Source organism: Eurosta solidaginis, chromosome 1 (genome assembly GCF_040869045.1).
Source record: "Eurosta solidaginis isolate ZX-2024a chromosome 1, ASM4086904v1, whole genome shotgun sequence".
In the NCBI taxonomy this organism is placed as follows: Eukaryota; Metazoa; Arthropoda; class Insecta; order Diptera; family Tephritidae; genus Eurosta; species Eurosta solidaginis.
In genome coordinates this window covers 114,340,696-114,360,102 of record NC_090319.1, presented here as the reverse complement: position 1 = coordinate 114,360,102, position 19,407 = coordinate 114,340,696, and the positions used below count along the sequence as shown (strand labels likewise).

Below are 19,407 nucleotides of genomic sequence, written 5' to 3'. Positions count from 1 at the left end.
AAAATAATTTTTTTGGGTATGCGTAGTGGAAATTTTTTTTCCTGAGCGCAAATCCTATCGAAAAATCGATGGCGCGATATCGGTTAATAAATCGACCCAGTCTAATACATATGCATATAATTGCAGGAACATCTGGAAAAAGTGTAATCTTTATATTCAAAAGCAATTAGATTCGTCTAACAACCAACAAATAAAGGGAAATCGAGAAAATCTTATTCCCGCAAGAGAAGTTATAAAGCCAAGGCGAATTCAGTACCAGGCGTTATTATGTTAAGAGCTGATTGTTTCTTCTTCATTATTTTCCATACAAAGCCTTGTACAATAATATGTCAGTTAATCGAAATCAATGAAAGTTTTCTTTTGACCTGACATTCTTCTGCACTGCCAATTGGTTGAACTCGCTTTGTCATTACTTTGTATAGATTCAAATTATTAGCGCTTTGTGTTAGAAAGGAAACGGCACTCGCGATTACGGAGATCTTAGCAATGATCAACACAATGTTCACTTTCATGCAATCTTGCGCATGCGAATGGAAAGTGAGGGTGAAAACGCCAATCGCCATTTTGTCGAATACTCTAAAAATGCAAAGTATTGAAGTCCAGCTATACGAAACTTGCGGCGAAATCGTTCAAAAAAAGATTATGAATAGGGCAGATTCTGGTAGCTTTTAGGATTTACACTGGATCCATAGATATACACGTGTATAAATTGTTCTGCCGTTTCCGCACTCTTTCGTAAACATCCGGTTCCATTGTGGCTTCTTTCGAAGCGCAGGCGCGGGAGCATCTAGTCCGTTCGCCCTATATTTAAAGGCGCTATACTGCTGTGGTCATAAGGCCTGCTCTCAAGCTGTATTTATAGCAATTATGGGTAATTGTCAGTGCTCCCGTTGTTGTTGTTTTAGCTATAAAAACACTCCCCGAAGGTGTTGATGGTTCTCTGCCGGATATAGATCCGGTACGTTCCGGTAACAAGCACCATTAAGGTACAAGCCCCACCATTTTATATGACCACATTGCACGTTATAGGCAGCCCTCGGAGAGAAATTAAAATTTTTAAGATTTAAAAAAAATGGCGCTTTTATTCTATGGCACATATTATCTGCAACGGGTCCAGTTTGATCAGTACGAAATTGTTTTGAAATTGTTTACTAAATTATTAAGGAAGCTTAAGAAATCCTTTTATACAAATCGAATAAATTTTAATGCAAACTACATGTAAGCTTATGATATGTCTCATATATTGTGGTAAAATGCAAAAATTAATTGCGGCAGATTTGTTACATTCCGCAATACCACGATGTTGAACTTATCCATTGAATTTAAAATCAAATTATAGCAAAAAGTACAGAGCACTGAACACTGAATGGCTGGATCTTCAAAGTATCCCATTGGCAATCAAATCAAATTCAAATCCCACTCCCGGGAGAAAAGGCTTTAAAGAGATGTACAAGGTATAATCGAAACAGCTGTCGCCTTGTCCGCCCTGATGTCACGTTGTTTAAATTTTCCCAAATTATTAAATAAATTATAAATTAAAAATTGCTCAAATAAATTTTTTCATACATTTAAAGCAATAGGGGCAATCCCCGCTTAAAACTCGCACAAAAAGACAACATTGGTTAATTCGCTGTAGTTCTATAAATAGAACAAAAGCAACAACACCAAGTTTCTTTGAAACCGCTTTACCAACGCATAACTTTAACACATGATGCCATACGAAGTATGGACTGTGAATAAAGGAAATATGCAAAGAAGGAAGTTGTGATAAGGTTTACAACCACTAAGGGATTACGTGACTGAATGCGTTTGTAACACTTCAACCATCGTAGGATTTCGGGTTCAAATCCCACTCACGGGAGAAAAGGCTTGAAGAGATTTACAAGGTATAATCGAAACAGCTGTCGCCTTGTCCGTCCTGATATCACGTTGTTTAAATTTTTCCCAAATTATAAAATAAAATTTTATTTTCAATTCATTTGGTTCAATATACAAAAATATTTTCTTTTTTTAACTAAAAAATTTGCTATTTACATCTCTTGAAAAACAAACTAAAATTACCACAAAAAGCTCCATTAGAAAGGTGTCAGAAGTGACTTGGAACCCTCCTAGTTTTTTATTTATTCGATAAAGTGCCCCTATGTGATAAGCATAAATTGTGTGACAAGTATCTTCTAGTAATAATTCACCTTTCCATGACTGTTTTAGTTCACTTAACATTTTTTATCACCAAACGTGCGTAGATTTTTAGGGCTTCTTCCTTTTCGAATAACAACCACTTTTCGTCATATTTCCTGCTCTTTAAAGTATTTTAAATTATGTTATTGATAAGATAGTTTTATCATTGCGTCAGCGACTTTCGATATTTCGCAAAATTTTTGCATTGATATTGGTGCATCTCTACACATTTAGGTTCTTATCTCCCTTCACGTTTTAATCGTCGAAACATATTTTTTGCCTTTCGTTGGGAAAACTTTATGTTTACTGGAATTCTGAACATAATGACGAATTATTTTTTACCGTTTCTGTAATCACTTTGTGTAACTTAAGCGGCTTTTTAACACAAATATTTGGGTAACTGTACACCATTTTTTATACCTTTCATGAAAATGAAATGGTATATTAATTTCGTCACGAAACCGAAAATTGTAAGTCCTTAAAGGAAAATGGTCTATCTACCATTAAGTATACCGAAATAATCAGGTTGAAGAGCTGAGTTTATTTAGCCATGTCCGTCTGTCCGTCTGTCTGTTTGTATGCAAACTAGTCCCTCAATTTTTGAGATATCTTTATAAAATTTGGTGAACGGGTGTATTTGGGTGTCCGATTAGACATTTGTCGGAACCGACCGGATCGGACCACTATAGCATATATCCTCCATACAACCGATTTTTCAGAAAAAGAGGATTTTTGTAATATCTTACCCAATTTAACAGATTGAAGCTTCAAACTTCACCATATACTTTCGTATATTGCACGTATTGTTGTCTGAAAAAATTGATGAGATCGGTCGTATATATAGTATATATCCCCCACAACCGATTGTTCAGATAAGTAACTTTTCGTAATTACCGATTTCGCCCTTATTCACAGAAAATAGTTATCGTCCTAGAATCTAAGCCACTTCCAAATTTCACAAGGATTGGTAAATTTTTGTTCGACTTATGGCATTAAATGTATCCTAGACAAATCAAATGAAAAAGGGCGGAGCCACGCCCATTTTGAAATTTTATTTTATTTTTGTATTTAGTTGCACCATATCATTACTGGAGTTGAATGTTGACATAATTTACTCATATACTGTAAAGATATTAAATTTTTTGTAAAAATTTCACTTTAAAAAAAATTTTTTTTAAAAGTGGGCGTGGTCGTTCTCCGATTTTGCTAATTTTTGTTAAGCATACATAATAGGAGTAACGTTCCTGCCAAAATTCATCATGATATCTTCAACGACTGCCAAATTACAGCTTGCAAAACTTCTAAATTACCTTCTTTTAAAAGTGGGCGGTGCCACGCCCATTGTCCAAAATTTTACTTATTTTCTATTCTGCGTCATAAGTTCAACGCACCTACCAAGTTTCACCGCTTTATCCCTCTTTGGTAATGACATATCGCAATTTTTCGATTTTTCGAAATTTTCGATATCGAAAAAGTGGGCGTGGTTATAGTCCGATATCGTTCATTTTAAATATCGATCTGAGACCAGGAATCTACATACCAAATTTCGTCAAGATATCTCAAAATGTACTCAAGTTATCGTGTTAACGGACAGACGGACGGACGGACATGGCTTAATCAAATTTTTTTTCGATACTGATGATTTTGATATATGGAAGTCTATATCGGTCTCGATTCCTTTATACCTGTACAACCAACCGTAATCCAATCAAAGTTAATATACTCTGTGAGCTCTGCTCAACTGAGTATAAAAACGATAACTTTTTCAAACTATATAGTGCACTAATATTGTGCTTATATGTCTAAGTAAAAATAGAAACCTGCTCTTGAAATATTTGTATAAATGTGTGAAAGATCCAAAATAAGCATGCGCTTGTACGGGACAGCGAAAAATCACTAGATTTTGTGGTCAGTCAGATGAAATTTCAGTGGAACTCTTACTATTTTAAAGAAAAAAATTAACTTGTATCAAGGTTTGTAAAAATAACAAAAAAAGCAAGCAAAAAGCAAGCAGTTTTTAATTTGCGATTTTCTCTTTCACTTTAAAGAAGAATGTATGTAGTGGTTATCTAACGCAATTTTTATACATGGAAATTTACACCAGTTTGCCTAAATTAAGCGAAATTTTCATATTCCAGGTACAAGTTTAGTCTATTTCCAGAAATTAACATTTCGTATTTTTTCAGTTAATTGATATGAAGTAATAAAAACGTCTGTTTACGATGTGGAAGCAGTAGCAGATCCTTGGGAAGGGTACTGGGGGAAAGTTCCCCCCAGAGGCCATCAAAGCGCTGTAAATCTGTGTCACAGATATCAATTCTACACTCAAAAAACATTTTTTTTCCTGAATGGGAATATGAATTCGGAATTTCCTCTCAAAACAAGAACAGTTTTCCAAAAAAAAACAAGAAAAACCTTTCTAATATGCATGGAAATGTTCTTTATTAATATGAAAATTCATATAATAAAATGAGGAAAAATTTCTTTGCCTAGTGCAAAAAATCCCTCCTATGTTTATCTTCTGAGAAACGTTTTTAGTGTTTATTTCATATTTGGCCCATTGGTGACCACAACCGCTAATGCTTAAACGTATTTTGCTTACGCGTGGCTAGAGATGGGGAATGGATAAATATCCAAATGGTAAATAACCGGTAAAATGGTTATATATGGTAAAAATTATTAATGACACAAAATGCATACTCAGAAAAATTCCCAAAATTTTAGTGAAAATTTTAAAATTTTACTGAACCATCATGTTCCGACCCAAATTTTCGCGAGTTTCGCCTAACCACTTAAATTTTAGTTTATATTGATTTTATTATATATTTGTACATAATTTTATAAAAAACCAAGTAAGGAAGGCTAAGTTCGGGTGTAACCGAACATTACATACTCAGCTGAGAGCTTTGGAGACAAAATAAGTGAAAATCACCATGTAGGAAAATGAACCTAGGATAACCCTGGAATGTGTTTGTATGACATGGGTATTAAATGGAAGGTATTAAAGAGTATTTTAAAAGGGAGTGGGCTATAGTTCTATAGGTGGAAGCCTTTTCGAGTTATCGCCATAAAGGTGGACCAGGGGTGACTCTATAACGTGTTTGTACGATATGGGTATCAAATTAAAGGTACTAATGAGGGTTTTAAAGGGGAGTGGCCGTTAGTTGTATATGTGAAGGTGTTTTCGAGATATCGACCAAAATGTGGACCAGGGTGACCCAGAACATCATCTGTCGGGTACCGCTAATTTATTTATATATGTAATACCACGATACTGTCCCTGCCAAGATTCCGAGGGCTTTTGATTTCGCCCTGTAGAACTTTTTCATTTTCTTCTACTTAATATGGTAGGTGTGACACCCATTTTACAAAGTTTTTTCCAAAGTTATCTTTTGCGTCAATAAGCCAATCCAATTACAATGTTTCATCCCTTTTTTCATATTTGGTATAGATATATGGCATTTTTTTAATTTTTCAAAATTTTCGATATCGAAAAAGTGGGCGTGGTCATAGTCGGATTGCGGCCATTTTTTATACCAAGATAAGGTGAGTTCAGATAAGTACGTGAACTAAGTTTAGTAAAGATATATCGGTTTTTGCTCAAGTTATCGTGTTAACGGCCGAGCGGAAGGACAGACGACCGACTGTGTATAAAAACTGGGCGTGGCTTCAACCGATTTCGCCCGTTTTCACAGTTATCGTCATAGAATATATGCCCCTACCAAATTTCACAAGGATTGGTAAATTTTTGTTCGACTTATGGCATTAAAAGTATTCTAGGCGAATTAAATGAAAAAGGGCGGAGCCACGTCCATTTTGAAATTTTCTTTTATTTTTTATATTTTAATGCACCATATCATTACTGGAGTTAAATATTGACATAATTTACTTATATACTGTAAAGATATTAAATTTTTTGTTAAAATTTGACCTAAAAACTTTTTTTTTAAAGTGGGCGTGTTCGTTATCCGATTTTGTTAATTTTAATTTAGCACACACATGGTAATAGGAGTAACGTTCCTGCCAAATTTCATCATGATATCTTCAACGACTGCGAAATTACAGGTTGCAAAACTTTCAAATTACCTTCTTTTAAAAGTGGGCGGTGCCACACCCATTGTCCAAAATTTTAACAATTTTCTATTCTGCATCATAAGGTCAACCCACCTACCAATTTTCATCGCTTTAGCCGCCTTTGGTAATGAATTATCGCACTTTTTCCGTTTTTCGAAAGTTTCGATATCGAAAAAGTGGGCGTGGTTATGGTCCGATTTCGTTCATTTTAAATAGCAATCTGAGATGTAGTTTTCCTATTTTTTAAGGTTCATAGTCCACCGTACAAAGTAATCGTATAAATTTATTCCTATTCTTAATTCAAGGAGTTTTTCTTATCTGTATTTCTTCTCACAATTTAACCTTATTTTGATAAAGAAGTTTTGGTAGAGTTCTGCTTAAATATTTGAATTAGATCTGCAAATATTTTATTTGTTGAAGGGAAAGTAGAAAAACTGGAAAGATTCCGATTTTCAGAACAGATTGAAACCCAATACTCAAAACACAGAAAATTTACAGAATACATACATACATACATTCAACAAATTAGAAACGGAAAAACAGGGCCAGGATCGTGTTTTACGGTTACGTATCGAAAACTAATTTCACTCAAACGATAAATATGAATCTGTCAAATTATTCGTAAAAATGATAATGCATTATGGATCTAATAAGCACTCGTTGGCACTTTTTCACGTATTATCTTAATCCGCTTCACAGTTTCAGTGCTAATACGATTAAAAAAAATTATTTCGATCACGGATCGTAAAACCCGATACGGGTCCAGATGTGCTTGTACATCAAAAAATGACCTTTATTAGAAACCTTATGTAGTTGAAAGGTGTTCAGAACAATTAATTACCTTTGGTTTTGTTTTTCCGATTTATTCGTTTGACTATTCTTTTTCGTATTTTTTATTTCACAAGTTTGCCTTTCAATATCAAATATTTGACCATTTGAAAATTCACATGTTTGCAATCAGGGTCCTATCACCCAAAGACAGAAGGCATTTTTCGAAACACTTTCGACACACAATCACTGAATGGAATGGCATTTATCATTAAAAAAATTTCGATCAAAAACTTCACATGGTTTCAGTGCCTCATTTATGTATGGCTTAACATTTTAGTAGCGATGTGTATGTATGTACATATGTACGAATGCATATATTTCGAAATATGTATTTTGGATCTTCATTGATTTATTGTATTCTCATCTTACCACGTTTATGCTTACATCCAGAAAAGGTGCTTCACAAAACATACAAATCGGTATTCATTAAGCTCACTGAATAAATAAATTAACACGGCGCCTATATTCTTCTTCAACGCACTTCACTTTCCTCGCGACATAACGTCTAGCATTTGCTGACAAAGCATCGATATGGTTTGCAGCAATATTTCGTCACATTGGCGCCTAACCACTTTCACTGGGTCTCTCGCCACAAAAAAATTACACCATGACAAACTTCAAATGTGATTATCATCACAATTACGAGAGGTATAGCTATTCTGGCGCTTAACACCACTAAACTTTTACACCGTTTCCGTGTATGTATGTAGGCATGTGTTGTGTATGAGTTACCATACTGGATACGCACTAAGCACGGATACGGACATGAATACTGGTACCGACGCGTTTACGGGTACGATACAAAGTGAACGAACAACGACGACATTAGCAATGTGACTGTTGGCTGCTGCTGCTGTTGTAAACCGTTAACCAACTACAGCGTCACACCAAGAACCAGGATGAAGGTCTGGAAATGTTTACGAAAAATATTTTTCATACATACAAACTCGTATGTAACAGCGAAATAAAATGATACAAAACGTAAACAGCCGAGCTGAGGCAACGAAGAGTTTGCTTGGCAACTTTGTTGTAGTTGCAGATTTTGTTGTCGCTGCTGACTATACTTACTCGCCACCTTTTTCGGAGAGAGTTGGCCCAAATAAAAATTTTTCGAGACAGAGAAAGTTCAAGCACATAAATAGGCAAACCGGGAGAGTTGCTGACGTTATTAATAAAAGCTGACATCATTAAAACAATATGGGGCAGAAGGGCATAGTGAGGCTACGAGAGTAATAAATAGCATATCAGTTTGCTATGATAAAAAGAGGTTAAATGAATAAAACTATCTATATCATATTTATGCCCACTAAGGGATGACAAAAGGCAAACTAAAACATTCGATAATATTTACTTATAAGAAAGTACATATTAACCATTAAAAAGGCTATCTGGCCTTAAAATCCGATTAATAAACCGATTACACGTATTCCTTTGGTGCCTTGTTCAGAGCTGCGAGGAAACCGCTCTACTGTGAGAATGCTGGCATTTGCAGTTAAGACCAACTTTCCAGTACTCTTACAACAGTTACTCTTTTTAGGTTTGGGTGTTGTTCATAATAAATTGTTGGTCCCTAAAGCGCAAGCGCTGATAAAATGCAAAGAGAAAATTCAAAGAAACCGCTTTTAGTAAAGCTTGCCATTTTATGAAAATAACACGCATATATAAACTTACATATATAAAAGTTGTGGTTACTTAATCAAAACTATAATCACATGCTTTTTTATTTTTTTGAAAAATATTGCTTGCTCTCTCCTTCTCTACACTTTCGCTTTCATGTGACACAACTTTTTCTCCCTTAAAAAGTTCAAGCTCTTCATGTTGACGTGACATTCCCGTTGCTACACCGCTAAAAATGTTAGTCTTATTGTTAAACATTTATTGGTGTTAGCAAATCTTGAACTTTTTATACTCAGTTGAGCAGAGCTCACAGAGTATATTAACTTTGATTGGATAACAGTTGGTTGTACAGGTATAAAGGAATCGAGATAGATATAGACTTCCATATATCAAAATCATCAGTATCGAAAAAAAATGTGATTAAGCCATGTCCGTCCATCCGTTAACACGATAACTTGAGTAAATTTTGAGATATCTTGATGAAATTTAGTATGTAGGTTCCTGGACACTCATCTCAGATTTAAAATGAACGATATCGGACTATAACCACTGCCACTTTTCGATATCGAAAATTTCGAAAAATCGAAAAAGTGCGAAATTTCATTACCAAAGACGGATAAGGCGATGAAACTTGGTAGGTGAGTTGAACTTATGACACAGAATAGAAAATTAGTAAAATTTTGGACAATGGGCGTGGCACCGCCCACTTTTAAAAGAAGGTAATTTAGAAACTTGGCAAGCTGTAATTTGGCAGTCGTTGAAGATATCATGATGAAATTTGGCAGGAACGTTACTCCTATCACTATATGTATTCTTAATACAAATTAGCAAAATCGGAGAACGACCACGCCCACTTAAAAAAAAAAGACTTTTAAAGTAAATTTTACAAAAAAAGTTAATATCTTTACAGTATATAAGTAAATTATGTCAACATTCAACTCCAGTAATGATATGGTGCAACAAAATAGAAAAATAAAAGAAAATTTCAAAATGGGCGTAGTTCCGCCCTTTTTCATTTAATTTGTATAGGATACTTTTAATGCCATAAGTCGAACAAAATTTACCAATCATTGTGAAATTTGGTAGGGGCTTAGATTCTAGGACGATAACTGTTTTCTGTGAAAAAGGGCGAAATCGGATGAAGCCGCGGCCAGTTTTTAAACACAGTCATCCGTCTGTCCTTCCGCTCGGCCGTAAACACGATAACTTGAGCAAAAATCGATATATCTTTATTAAACTCAGTTCACGTAATTATCTGAACTCACTTTGTATTGGTGTAAAAAATGGCCGAAATCCGACTATGACCACGCCCACTTTTTCGATATCGAAACTTACGAAAAATGAAAAAAATGCCATAATTCTATACCAAATACGAAAAAGGGATGAAACATGGTAATTGGATTGGTTTATTGACGCAAAATATAACATTAGAAAAAAACTTTGTAAAATGGGTGTAACACCTACCATATTAAGTAGAAGAAAATGAAAAAGTTCTGCAGGGCGAAATCAAAAGCCCTTGGAATCTTGGCAGGAATACTGTTCGTGGTATTACATATATAAATAAATTAGCGGTACCCGACAGATGATGGTCTGGGTCACCCTAGCCCACATTTTGGTCGATATCTCGAAAACGCCTTCACATATGTAACTACCACCACTCCCTTTTAAAACCCTCATTAATACCTTTAATTTGATACCCATATCGTACATACACATTATAGAGTCACCCCTGGTCCACGTTTATGGCGATATTTCGAAAAGGCGTCCACCTATAGAACTAAGGCTCATTCCCTTTTACAATACTCATTAACACTTTTCATTTGATACCCATATTATACAAACAAATTCCAGAGTCACCCCTGGTCCAGCTTTATGGCGATATCCCGAAATGGTGTCCACCTATAGAACTAGGGCCCACTCCCTTTTAAAATACTCATTAACACCTTTCATTTGATACCCGTATCGTACAAACGCATTCTAGAGTCACCCCTTGTCCAAGTTTATGGCGCTATCTCGAAAAGGCATCCACCTATAGAACTAAGGCTAATTCCCTTTTAAAATACTCATTAACACTTTTCATTTGATACCCATATTATACAAACAAATTCCAGAGTCACCCCTGGTCCAGCTTTATGGCGATATTCAGAAATGGTGTCCACCTATAGAACTAAGGCCCACTCCCTTTTAAAATACTCTTTAACACCTTTAATTTGATACCCATACTGGCCACCTTTATGGCGATATCGCGAAATGGCGTCCACCTATAGAACTATGGTCCACTCCCTTTTAAAATACTCTTTAATACCTTCCATTTGATACCCATGTCATACAAACACATTCCAGGGTTATCCTAGGTTCATTTTCCTACATGGGATTTGCCTTATTTTGTCTCCATAGCTCTCAACTGAGTATGTAATGTTCGGCTACACCCGAACTTAGCCTTCCTTACTTGTTTTTTTTCTAAATTTAAAAAAATTTTAATTTGCTACTGTGGTTTTAAAGTTAAAATTGATAAATTTATTTTAAACAAAACAAGCCTGCGGCGAAAATACGAGAGAGCCAAACAAAGCACCAGTTTCGCAGTACAGTTCAGATTACTACCTCCGACCTGCTAATCGGATGTAGATCGGCACAGTTGGTAGCCACACTTGTACCACCAGCGCTTACGGCTGTGATATGTGAAGTTAAATTAACTACTCAAAAGCAGCAACTATTTCAGAACTACGACTGAACCAGTTAAGAGTGCGTTCAAAAGGCCCGCAAAGGGGAACAACTGGCATTTCGTAGCGCATTACAATGGTGAAAGCACTGCGAGGCGTCAGAATCACGAATAGTTCCGACTTTCCACGTTTTTCTGCTGGGAAATAAAATTTTTCTAAAAATATAATCAGAGCAAAAGTCATAGATAACTGCCTGCAGACCAACTTTACCTTTCTTTTTCTGATGTAGACTTATCTGACCTAAAAATGAAAACACTAGAGTTTATACATACATATATCAAAATATAGGGAAAACCACTTTAAGATTTCGGCTCAAATTTCTAGCCGCGTATTTGTTGGCTATCCAGTATCACGTGTTCTTTACTTTGTCCCAAAAAACATTGGAAATTTAAAATTCAGAACCAGAAGAGCTTAAGGACCTTTCTCCAGGAAGTGCGTACGCCACTATAGCTTGTACTGGCTCTCAATTCCTAATTATTTTGATTTTTATTACTATTTTACTTTATTCGAAGGTGTGTGTATGTTATGTTACTGTTTGCATTTCTTGTTCGCATTTAATAAATGCCATTCGCCTCGCTCGTGCGCCACAACGCTGTAATTGCGAAAAGCACGGGCGTTTTAACATCGCAGTGTCTTAGGTCAACGCTACGCTTACCAGCTTGATAAGAGTCAAGCGCATAGAAGTACATATTTATTTGTCTCCATAATGGTTGTGTTTTTAAAAAGCATTAATAGCGCCATGTGTGCCAGACACTCATGGAAGTGCTGCTTAATTACACTGCTCAACAGCAAAAATCTGTATTGGTTGATACCAATTGAAATGGCAGACTCAGCTTGCAATAGTAAAAGGCAAATGGTTTTTTCGAGATCGTGTGAAATAGGTTTTAAGGAGTTTTTCAGCGAAGAACCTTTTCGTGAGGTGAACTATTTATTCTCTCGAAGGAGATGCCGCTGTATGCCAAATTTTATAAAATTTCAATATCCCAACCAAAATTCATACATCGACCTTTGAACTCATCTTTCTCAATATATGCACAACATCATAAACAGATGAAATCAAGCGAATTAAATTTTAAAGAAACAAGACTGAAATGTTTATATGGCTGAGAATACGTAAAATGTGTAAAGCAAAATTGTGAAATATAATTGTTTCTAAGAGAACGTTGTGACACAACACATTCCTCAACCTTTTCTTTATTTCATCTATTGGAAATTTTTTAGGCATTTAAGTATTTGATCCTTTTTCTTCACGTGCAATTAAGTTAAGGATTTTAGAGAAGTTTTGTCTTAACAGAAAGCGTTCGTAATTAAATGAGCTTTACAGAGTCGGTATATCATTGCACAAGTTTCTAATTTTAGTAAACAAATGAACTTCCTAAATATATGCCTAATTTTAATGACTATGTCAAGAATGTCTTTACACAAAGCTCTTTCAACCGTTTCATATTCAATATTTTTATACAATAAATTAAAAAATCAACTTTTTCTTGCGTAAGTAGCATTGTTTTAGAGGAATATATATGAATATGTAGAAGTTTCTTAGCGAAAAAATATCGAAATGATAGTTGCCATTTTTGGGGGAAAATAAAAAGTTCGAGCGACACTTATCTTATTTAGTTACAATTACAAATACAAAAGTTTAGAAGAGAGTATGTTTGCAAGGGTATCATTTTTAAACTGCTGAATCAATCTTCCTGAAATTTTGTACACCTGTTTAAAGACCTTGGCCATCGCTACTAAGGATGCCTTCTTTTTTAAATTAGAAAGAAATTACAATACTTGCCAAAGTGAGTATCAAACGAAAGCTATTTTAATTTCGAATTTTTAATTTGGAAAAAAATTAGTTTTAAATAGTGTAACCACCTGGGCTTGCCACCTAACCTTATGTGTATACATATATGTTTCTTTGTATATCCACCACTATCTCTGAAATGGCTTAACCGATTTGGATGAAATTATCACATATCTAGGTGGTGTATTACATTCTAAGGCTTTCTGCCTTGGTGTTGCCACTGAGCATGGCTTTTGATTTTTGTTTTTTTAATTAAATTGTTTTATTTAGTTTGACTCTGTGTAGCGAGCGAACAGAATTTTGTGATTGAAATTTAAGTAACTTCTCGAAAAGCTACAAGCTTGAAACTTTGAATATAATTCAGAACCCGATGACAATTCAATAATAAGAAAAAAACTCCGATAGGTGGCGCATGGATTGAAATATTTTAAAGTCTTGTTTGTGTTCCGATTTGTCTCATATTTGGAACACATATTACATACATGAATAATAAGTGACGTATGAAAAAAGCGCCGCCAGGTGGAGATATTAAAAAAAAAATCGCATTTGTGATCCGATTTAGCTCGTATTTGGAACACATATTACATACAGAAATAGAAATCGCTCTATGAAAAAAAATCCCGCTAGGTGCGGCAAGGATCAAGATATTAAAAATACTCGCATTTGTGGCCCGATTTGGCTCATATTTGGAACAAATATTACATACAGTCCGGTAGAAGTGATATCAAAATAATTTGGAACCTACGTGGCGCTGAGTCGAGTAAAGTCTTCGGAAGGATTATTAGGTATTGAGGACTTAGATTGTAACCAATTGTCAAGAAATAGTCCTTGTAATAATGAGTGACTAAATGAACTAAATAGAATGATAAATAATAGGCAACTAAATAAAGACTAAAAATTTGAAAATAAAATAATTAAAAAAAAAAATATTTAAGCTAAACGGTTTTATTGAAAACAATACTTACATTAAGTAATCATAATATTAAAAAAAAGTCATCACACTCCTCGTCCATCTATGGCGTTGATCAGAAAATTAAATAAAAGCTTTGGACGTGTCAAATTTCTATTGATCATATATAAGACCAACTGAACCTTAATCAGGTTATGCTACGCCTATCACTTTTAGCAACTTAAACATTTTTTTTTAAATTATTTTTTAGTTATAAGAAATAAGTCGTTATGAGTATCAAGGGAAATATAAAAAAAATTAGGTATTTATACTAAAATAGCTATAATTAATGATAAATATAACAAATCATAAATAAATAAATAATTACATAAAAAATAAAAATTTTAATTTATAAAACCATTATATAAATAAAACAAGTAAGAAAGGCTAAGTTCGGGTGTAACCGAACATTACATACTCAGTTGAGAGCTATGGAGACAAAATAAGGGAAAATCTCATGTAGGAAAATGAACCTAGGATAACCCTGGAATGTGTTTGTATGACATGTGTATCAAATGAAAGGCATTAAAGAGTATTTTATGAGGGAGTGGGCCATAGTTCGAGATATTGCCATAAAGCTGGACCAGGGGTGACTCTAGAATGCGTTTGTACGATATGGGTATCAAATGAAAGGTGTTAATGAGTATTTTAAAAGGGAGTGGGCCTTAGTTCTATAGGTGGACGCCTTTTCGAGATATCGCCATGAAGGTGGACCAGGGGTGACTCTATAATGTGTATGTACGATCTGGGTATCAAATTAAAGGTATTAATGAGGGCTTTAAAAGGGGCTGGTTGTAGTTGTATATGTGAAGGCGTTTTCGAGATATCGACCAAAATGTGGACCAGGGTGACCCAGACCATCATCTGTCGGGTAACGCTAATTTATTTATATATGTAATACCACGAACAGTATTCCTGCCAAGATTCCAAGGGCTTTTGGTTTCGCCCTGCAGAACTTTTTCATTCTCTTCTACTTAATATGGTAGGTGTCACACCCATTTTACAAAGTTTTTTTCTAAAGTTATATTTTGCGTCAATTAACCAATCCAGTTACCATAATTCATCCCTTTTTTCGTATTTGGTATAGAATTATGGCATTTTTTAATTTTTCGTAATTTTCGATATCGAAAAAGTGGGCGTGGTCATAGTCGGATTTCAGCCATTTTTTATACCAATACAAAGTGAGTTCACATAATTACGTGAACTAAGTTTAGTAAAGATATATCGATTTTTGCGCAAGTTATCATGTTAACGTCCGAGCGGAAGGACAGACAGTCGACTGTGTATAAAAACTGGGTGTAGCTTCAACCGATTTCGCCCTTTTTCACAGGAAATATTTACCGTACTAGAGTCTAAGCCCCTACCAAATTTCACAAGGATTGCAAATTTTTGTTCGACTTATGGCTTTAAAATTATCCTAGACAAATTAAATGAAAAGGGGCGGAACTACGCCCATTTTGAAATTTTCTTTTATTTTTTATTTTGTTGCACCATATCATTACTGAAGTTGAATGTTGACATAATTCACTTATATGCTGTAAAGATATTAACTTTTTTTGTCATTTGACTTTAAAATCCTTTTTTTTTAAGTGGGCGTGGTCGTTCGCCGATTTTGCTAATTTTTATTAAGCATACATATAGTAATAGGAGTAACGTTTCTGCCAAATTTCATCATGATATATTCAACGAATGCCAAATTACAGCTTGCAAAACTTCTAAATTACCTTCTTTCAAAATTGAGCGGTGCCACGCCCATTGTCCAAAATTTTACTAATTTTTTATTCTGCGTCATAAGTTTAACTCACCTACCAAGTTTATTCGCTTTATCCGTCTTTGGTAATGAATTATCGCACTTTTTCAATTTTTCGAAATTTTCGATACCGAAAAAGTGGGCGTGGTTATAGTCCGATATCGTTCATTTTAAATAGCGATCTGAGATGAGTGCCCAGGAACCTGCATACCAAATTTCATCAAGATACCTCAAAATTTACTCAAGTTATCATGTTAATGATTTTGATATATGAAAGTCTATATCTATCTCGATTCCCTTATACCTGTACAACCAACCGTTATCCAATCAAAGTTAATATACTCTGTGAGCTCTGCTCAACTGAGTATAAAAATACTATTTAATATAGGTAAAGAAACAAATTAAGTATAAAACAATAAAGGACTCGTCAGAAATGTGTACTGATTCTTAATTTATATCAGTTTTGAGCTACTCTAGGTTACGTCAGGTTCAAGTAATTGACTTAATCGTGTTAAGTGATGCATTTTCTTTCTCCGAGGGGCTCTACGTATTGTTCCATAGGTCTGCTCAAAATTAAAATAGTGGAATCTTGGTCACAACAAATTGCCAGTTTTCACACCATATTTGTAATTTATAAATTTACAATTGAAATAATTAAAATAAATAAAATAGAAAATTTTAAAAGTAGGCCATTATTCGGGGCATTTTTTCCATATTTTGCGCATAAGTTTGTGAAATCTTGCATTGAAATTAGTCACGTATCGGTTATTTTTAAATTTTTACCTGAAATTAGTTTCATGAGATGTTTTCTCTTAGCCCCCCATCTTGCCCTATTTGTTTTTGACCGCTTCTGTACTCCGCTCTGCTCTGACATGTTCTGTTAGAGCTCGATAAACAGACCTATTATATAATTGAAAACAATTCCTAATTTTCACACTCACAGTGTGGCCCCATTATGTTTTTAATTGCGGATGTAATTTAATATTTTGGAATCTGAGATTGGCACTGTAGGCACCGGTTTGAAACATGCGATCGAATAATTTATACGTTTTGTAAAAATTGCGTAACTATATTTATAGCTAACAGCTTGAATGGATATCGGCGGCCGCAGTGGTGTGCGGTAGTGTGCTCAGCCTCACCGAAGGCCCTGTTTTCAATTCCCGGGCAAAGCATCATTTTAAATTTGGAAACAAGTTTTGTCAATTAAAGAGGAGGACGACGCAAGTTGGAAGAGAAGCTCGCCCAAATCTCTTCGGAGATATATTAAGCCTTGCATTTATTTTTTCTATTTTTTATGGCTACCACTTTATTAGAATATAGATGGCAAATCTATATTTATTGATGGGACAAGATTGTTAATATTTATTTAATAAAGTATTCATAGTTGTAAAGATCGAGCAATAGATTTCCCTCAGTGAACTCACCCAAATAAAAAAAAAATTACATATACGATTCTGTCAGATCTAAGCTAGAGGGCGACGATATTAATTATACCGGGATACCCTAAGTATGCTGGGACATCACGCTATATACAGATTACATACAGTCTTCACTAACACAAAGAAGCCTATTGAGAAGAAAAACGTGAGGAGCTTCTGATGCTGGCGGGTTGAAATAATGTCAAACATTCTATTAAAAGATCCGGCGACAAACAGAAGGTTTAAAGCCGGAGCAGGATTGATAATGGCGACTTGGTAGCTGACGAACAGAGTGTGTCACTCATAACGGAAAACACGTTTCGGCACCCGACTATGACGAACTGAGTATGGGCTAACAATAACAAGGCGCTGAGTGATGACGGACTTCCCGCCGTGCTGCTCAAACAAGTAAGCGAAGAGTTTGTAAGGAGCATGTACCTACTCCTATGCAAAATATGGTCGAACGATCGCAAGACACCAGATTGGAATTTAAGTGTGCTCTGTCCAATTTACGGAATCAGCCTGCTCAATATCGCATATAAGGCTCTATCTAGCATACTATGCCCATCATCACGATACGCCAGATCCTGGAGAAGACTCACGATAAGAGAGCCGGCACGCTTTACGAAAGGAAGATGATTGTATGCTGCTATATCCCTTCAAAGCTTATAGGACTTTGCCAAATGACATTGGGAAAAACCACCAGCTTCGTAAAGTCTGAGAAAGACCTCTCCGTAACTGGAGAAGATAATTCTGTCAGCAGATCTAAGCCACGATGGTTCAACCCATAATAGGAGCGTTTAATTTCTGGGGTACGCTGATGATTTTGATATTATTGAGATTAGCAAATGCGCCGTAAGTTCTGCCTTCTATGGATTGGATAAAAAGGGAAAAAAGGTGCGTCGTAGGGCTAATGAAAAAAAAACGAAGTACTTGCTGCACGCAAAGAAGAATCGGCTCATTTCCGACTTGACAGACTTGGCAGAGTGTGAAGGATTTCGTCTACTTGGGAGCCAGAATTAACAGAGAAAACCAAGCCAGCTTAGAAAACAAATGAAAAACAACTCTTACCGCCAAATGCTATTTTTGACTGAGTAGGCAATTGAAAAGCAAAGCCCTCTCGATGAACAAAAATCAACTTCTAGAAGTCACTTATCACTGATAGTCCCGGCCGTGATGTCGACGGCGATTATCGAAGAAAGCAAATAGTATCTATAGAGCTATGAGAATTTTACGCCGGCTAGGTCATGCTATGCCAATCAGTTTTTTTGTCTGGGTATTTGACATCCGATTTTTAAAATTGATTGCCATATTTTTGTCTTGAAAATCTCTAACATCTTCTTATAGATTTGTCTACTAAACTATTTGTAGCCCCTTTAATGATTTTCTATTCCCCAAACTATGGTAAAACGAGTATGTGAATACTACTGTCGAGTACATTCAAAGGAAACATAGAACTATTTAAGGCAAAATTAATCACAAACATTTTGCTTCGGTTGTATTAGCAACGAACAATAAAATAAAAATAAAGTTTTCCAGAATCCTGTCTGCATAAACTGCACAATTAGTGGCGGACTTTTGCAAATTTTTTATTTCTTATGAGGACCAACCCAGTCTAATGTGCTTTCGATTAAATTATAGCGGTCTTGCAATTTATAAATTAACAGTGTTAAGTAATTTTTCGAATAAAATATAGTTCCATTACTGAATAAGGCACAGATTAGTGTGGTTATAATCGTGCAAGGGATTGCAAAGGGATGCAGAATGTATTGCTTTCAGTATTGCAATACAAAAATGCAATCCAGTGAATAAAAACGAAGAAATATAAAAAAGAATAATTGGTCATTGGTACTTTTTCGGAAAAAACACAACACATATTTTATTAATATTTCCGGAACGATGGCATTTTGCCTCTCAACTCCTTAAATCAATAAATAAATAAATACAAGGCGCGATATACCTCGGAAGAGATTTGGGCCGACCTTTTCTTTCAATATGCATCGTGCTCCTTTTAATTTTTCCTTAAAGTCGGCGGCGAGGCAGTTGAGCCTTAACTACGAAGATTTTCATGGCAGAAA

At 35.1% G+C, this 19,407-nt stretch overlaps 1 protein-coding gene across 2 annotated transcripts in view; it reads right to left on the bottom strand.

The window, feature by feature from the left end:
• Positions 1 to 7,863, bottom strand: part of dpr11 (defective proboscis extension response 11) — an 836,108-nt gene extending 828,245 nt beyond the window's left edge. For both annotated transcript variants that reach the window (XM_067761430.1, XM_067761403.1), the window contains exon 1: positions 7,094 to 7,863. The gene's annotated coding sequence lies outside the window, so the exon portion shown is untranslated. The remainder of the gene's footprint in view (positions 1 to 7,093) is intronic.
• Between the last annotated feature and the right edge of the window lie 11,544 nt (positions 7,864 to 19,407).